General features: G+C 30.4%; 1 long non-coding RNA gene across 1 annotated transcript; it reads left to right on the forward strand.

Annotated features, from left to right (window-relative positions):
• Positions 1–1060: 1060 nt before the first annotated feature.
• LOC145119463 (uncharacterized) lies at positions 1061–3148 on the forward strand. Its single transcript, XR_013713854.1, has 3 exons — positions 1061–1170; positions 1261–1336; positions 3057–3148. It is a non-coding gene; the product is annotated as an uncharacterized LOC145119463 (long non-coding RNA).
• Positions 3149–6114: the final 2966 nt, after the last annotated feature.

Genomic DNA, 6114 nt, shown 5'->3' on the forward strand with positions numbered 1-6114 from the left:
CTACACATATTACATATTCATTATAGCGTCCTAATTTTTTTTCCTTTTTTTCTCCATTATAGCATTGTAGTTTCTAAAAAAAAGCCTTTGATACATATATACATATATTACATACATAAATACACACATTATACAAACAAATACACTTAAACATGCTTACTACACATATTACATATTAATTATAGCATGATACTTTTTTTCCATTATAACAACCTACTTTTTTTTTCATTTTTTCCATACATTTATACACAAATTACATATAATTTGCAAAGTCATACACATACACATACACATATAATACACATACACATATATTATAGTATCCTACTTTGTTTTTTTCTTTACACATATACAAAAAAGATACACATGGAAAAACACATATATGCATCATACACATACAAATATGTAACAACCCGTTATTTCAAGTCTATGTAAATCAAACTTATTCAAATAAAGGTCTAAGCTGCAACCGACTACAAGTGAATTAACATTATAACAATAATACAATAAGAACTTTAGATACAAAGAATATGTACATTTACACATTGAACACAATATTTATATAAGTTATAAATACTTATATTGAAAACCATGCAATTATATGCTTAAATAAAATGTTATGAGTCAACATAAGTCAATAAGGGAAGAAAAAAATCCAAATTTAACACCTTGTATAAATGAATTCGGTCATAAGCATCTTAGAACCAAAGTGAATTCGGTTTTAAGCATCTTAGAAACAAGGAATTCGGTTTTGAGCATCTTTGAAACAAGCTTTATGAATTCGGTTATGGCCTCCACTTATTGACTGAATTCTCCAAATTTAGATACATAGGACCGAATTCTCCTTTCCCTTTTGACCAAGAAACCGAACACCCTTTCATTTGTTGACCTTAAGACCGATTTTACTTCCTTCCAGGTGAAGTTATGGCCAAAAACTCTTAATATCTTCATATCTTATCTTGAATTCCGATTCCCAATGAACATATCACATCACCACCTCCTAAGTTTCCTTCATATATAAGGTGAATATTAGTTCATTTAGTCATTTACACTTCCAACATACGAAAACACTTCCTCATTTCCTCTCAAATTATCAAACCTCCTTTTCTCTCAAGATTAAAGGTTAGCAACTCCAAGAGATAATTTTCTTCCAAATATCTATACGTTTTGGTAAGTAATCTTTATTGATTTAGTGTTTATTCAACACATGAATTCTTGGTTCATCATATATTCACACATTAATATGTGTTTAAACATTAGGATACGATTATAGTTAAGGATTCTAAATCAAAGTCTCCGTTTCAGTCTCGTTATCAACCCCGTTAACACACACGAGGTGAGTTCATACCCCTACACTTTTCCAAAATTTTCTATGTTTTTAGGGGGGGATACAAGTAAAAACACAAGTAATATTGTGTTTAAAATACAAATTGTTTATTTCGCTCTTTTATATTTTATAAATATTGTACGTAAAAATACTAACTAAACGTTTTTGTTACCAAACTTATAAACTCTCAAGGTTGTTAAAATACAAAATGCTCATATTACGTAAATTACATGCATATAAACTATAATGGGTATAGTTTATGAAACTTATGAACTATTTTACTAAGTAAGGAAAACGATATGAAAACACACATATAAATTATAATAGGTATAATTTATGGATAAATTCACAATATCAATCATCTTAAACATATATATGGAAATATTTCATCTTTATTTGTTAAAAGGTTTTTTCCACTGTATTACTCGAAATCTCGTTGAAACAATAAATTTGCGAGAAACTTCGTGGTGTACTTATCTAAGTACGACCTTAATTCCTGACTTATTAACCAGAATCTCCTGGAGGGAGAGCATGAATTTGTGTATAGATCTATACGGGACTGACAATCTCGCACCTTAACTGTTCGCTACAGTTAGGCCGACAGGCCTAAGGTGACAAATGTCATATCATTCCGACGCCTGAAGAATGTCGCATCAGGCATATCCGTCATATAGTATGGTTATAAGAATTCACATGGATAAAACAACGATTATTTTACGTAGTAATATACTTCTTTTAAAACAATAAAACAAGATATTTACATTATATCTATTTTACAGGCCAAATATACCTTCAGTTAGCTTTACTTATAAAATAAACTACATATCATGAAATCAATTATGACAATTATATCTATACCTTTTTGGTTTTGGAATGTTTAAAACCACAAATCGGTATTATGGAAAATATAAGATTTTTTTCCAGAATCAATATCATTATTTTATAGATGAACAGTTTATAGATCGACTTTCTGAAAACAAACATAACTATTTATCGAAATCAATGTTTAACAGTAAATCGGATATAACTAAGAATACGTTTACAAAGAATTTAACACTTGTTTACGAATGGTATGTTATCAAATAGTTTTATTTGATTATTAACCATACATTCAGATTTCAGGGCAAATGTACTTTCAAATGTTTTATTTAAATAATAAAACTATATTACATTATTTGTAAGTAATAAATTCTAGATTTGCACACAAATTACACGAAAAGTAAAACATTATATTATTACTAATATGGTACAAATAGAAGTTCAGAAAAACATATAACGAGTATTCTTTTTATTAAAGTCTATGATTACTTAATGTATACGATACGATTCTATATAATGAAAATCCGATAAACAGTGGAATGTGTGATTTCCGCCTTTCTTCCTGTTCCTTGTTTGGTTGTGGACTTAGGGCAGATTCACCCAATCGACTGTCCGTTCGATATTTATTATATATAATTAGTATACACTAAGTAATCATAGGAGGTAACAGGACGGGTCATACTAAGTACATGAATCAGAATATCGAATCACAGGTTATAAACATAAGAAAATTATACTTTTTAGTCTCAAAGTATTAAGATTACGATATGTTTACTAAAAAAATATTGGATTTTTTGGAAGAATATATTAACGTTGTTAATAACAAGGAACCTATATTTTCCACCAAAATACTTATGAACTCACAAACTTAAATGTTGATACTCTTTTTTCAAACCACTTGTATTCTCAGGAAAGTTAGTAGCAGGTACCCTCTCGAACGTTATGAAGACGGAGCATAGTAGCATTACGCTTTATCTTTTGCTATAGTTTATGTTATACAAGTAATGTTTTGAATACAATGTAAATACTATATTATTAATACAATGGTTGTTGTTGTTTTGATTACTATTTTACAATTGTTGTGATACTGTACATGACGTCCTCCGCCCCCGAACGTTTCCGCCGTTCCGGTTTAGGGGTGTGACAAAATACATATCATATATACACAAAATCATACACATACACATACACAAATAATACACATCCAAATTCCAAGAACACATACAAAAAATCAACATATTATATAAAAAATTTTTTGTAGAGAAGGGTGGTGGTGGCGGTATTCCGGCCTAATTCCGACCAACAACAACTTTTCCGACCAAATTTCATCAGAAATCAAACAAGTCCAGCCAACATCAAATTTTCAAGCAAAAAACAAAATCTATGAGAATCGACAAAAGGAAAGTGAAATCGAACAAAAAGAAGAAGGAATTGTACATGTGGTCACCGGTATTACACTTCCCGTTGCCGACAAAGGTGGCCCTCGACGGATTGATTCCCGTAGCATGCTTGCAACAAAACGTTCGGCTTTGGATGCAGTTTTTCAGGCGACTATTTGATTGTTGTGGAACTATCATAACGTTTTGGTGTCGGCTCCAACAATTTAAGTAAAAGTGCTACTTTTGAGAAGATAATTTCTTTTTCATGTAATTTGTTCGTACATAGAAACCGTAAAATTAATCTAAATCTCCAGACCAAATTGAATCAAGTAAAACTATGTATATGTCTTACACGTAATAAAAGTTTTTTTTTAATACCTAACAAATTTAATCTAAATCTCTGATTCTATAGACCAAATTGGTAGATAAGTACATATTATCGAGCCAAAGTAATTTTAGCCAATATTATAATATATACTTTCTTGTCTTCTTTCCCATTCCTTTTGTAGACTATATTCTTTCCTTTTCCTTTAGGGAATCATAGCTTTATGAAAAGACATTATGTGATCTACCGAAAGTGTATTCTCATTTGAATAGTAACCCTTTTAAATAACCATGTCACTAAAGTTTATTAAAAAGAATTCCTTTGCAAATGCATGGCATTTAATGACATCATAGCCTTATCATCGTCTACTATCATGGTCACATACTCACACTCGAATCATTCATGATCATGGGCCTATTTAAATTGTACACATAAAGTGTGATGCCCTCGTGAATGCAACAAGCACCGGTTGTATCATGTATGTGTATCAACCTATTTAACATGTGGTGTGTGATTCCTTCACGAGGTTATTCAAATACATATCAAACAAGCATTATTAGGTGACCAACTTGTAAATTTATTTATCTATAAATTTCATTATTTTCAACTTAAGAAAGATTGACGTATAAACTAATATAGTTTAGGAATTGTTTTCAACATATCTTAGCAAAAAAATAAGACTTTTAGGTTTATTGATCATATTTACGACAAAAGAGATTGTCATCACAATATCTATTGTTGTAAGTTGTAACTTTTTATCGCAGTTGATATATCACGATAGATAAAACAAATAAAACATAATATTGTCGAAGTTATTACCACACCAATTTTTAAATTGGATAATCGGTTATCCAATCGTTTAAGTAGGTCGATTTTTATAAAAATAAGAGTTGATTATATATTTGGTCAATGTGGTTGGTATATTGTCACAACTTCAGTCTAATTTTCAAAAATTTAGCACGTCAATTCTTATGATTTCAAAAGCCCATATTTGGTTATTTTGAGTAACTGTTACTTTAGGGATGAAAGTGGGTCCAAACTCGGACCGGTTTACCCAGACCATGGAAACCCGGAAAAAGGAATTGACGATTTATAAGAATCGAAAACTGGACCAGTATACGGTAACAAATTCCAATTCGGTTCCGGATATCAAACCGGTAATATGGAAACGCAAACGGATAATTGGAACCGGATTCGTGTATTAAACCCGAAAATAACCGGAAACCTAGAATTTTGGAACAAAAGAAAAAAAAACAATCTCTTGGGAAAAAAATGAATTAAAGAATGAGACAAAATATTCATTAAGATTTCATGTTAACATTAATATACGTTTTGTTTTATAAATAAAAAACATGTAGATTATGATAAAAAAAATTAGTATAATCCTTTTAACATTAATATACTTTTTGTTTTATGTATTGTTAGTTTTTGTATTTCATTAAATGTAACCTCCGGAACCTACATTGCATTAGTGTAAGAAATTGAAATTTGGTGAATGTGATTAAATGAATATCGATCACGGGAGACGAGGAGATTTTTTCTTCTTTTTCATAGCCCTTCTCGTCGAGCAGAGAAAAGTAAATTTTGACTTGAAAGCTAATCAGTAAGTGTATTTTTTGATAACCCTTCAATTTTCGGTTCCTCGGCGCACTAAATCGGTTCCGGTTTTTTTACAAATCACGTTCTAAGACTTTGAATACCCGAATCCGTTGGACACATACCTAGAATACCCGAAACCTGGATAAGACTAATTTTAAACCCAATACCCGGACCGTTTAAGCATTATGTAGTTATACAGGTTTCGGTTCCAGTCCGATTCCAGTTCCGGTCCGGTTTCCCGGTTTTGTAACTCATCCCTAGTTACTAGTCTTGTGCCCTTCGTTACCTACAAATAAAATGTCTATTTTACCCTTATATTTTTTTCTTATATTTTATTATAGGTAAATTCATTAACCTAGCTATTCTAAATAAGCTATTTAAAGAAAATAACTATTTTTTAGTTTTTGAAAATAACATTTTCCCTCAAAGTACCATTCTAGGCCGTTCTTTAATTTTTGGAGTTATTTTTTGAATTTTTTTTGTAATTTTTCTTTGACAAAATCGCAAATATGGTCATGTGGTATGCATTTTTCTGCGGTTTTAGTCCAAACTCCGACGTTTTTGGCTTCGTGGTCCTTTTTACCATGTTTGCTTGTGATTTTGGTCCCTTAGAAAACTTAAAAGACTAAAATGCCCTTTCTGATATATTTTTTATGTTTTTTCAT

This window comes from Lactuca virosa, chromosome 6 (assembly GCF_052849685.1).
Source record: "Lactuca virosa cultivar CGN04683 chromosome 6, Lactuca_virosa_CGN04683_v6, whole genome shotgun sequence".
NCBI classification, from domain to species: Eukaryota; Viridiplantae; Streptophyta; class Magnoliopsida; order Asterales; family Asteraceae; genus Lactuca; species Lactuca virosa.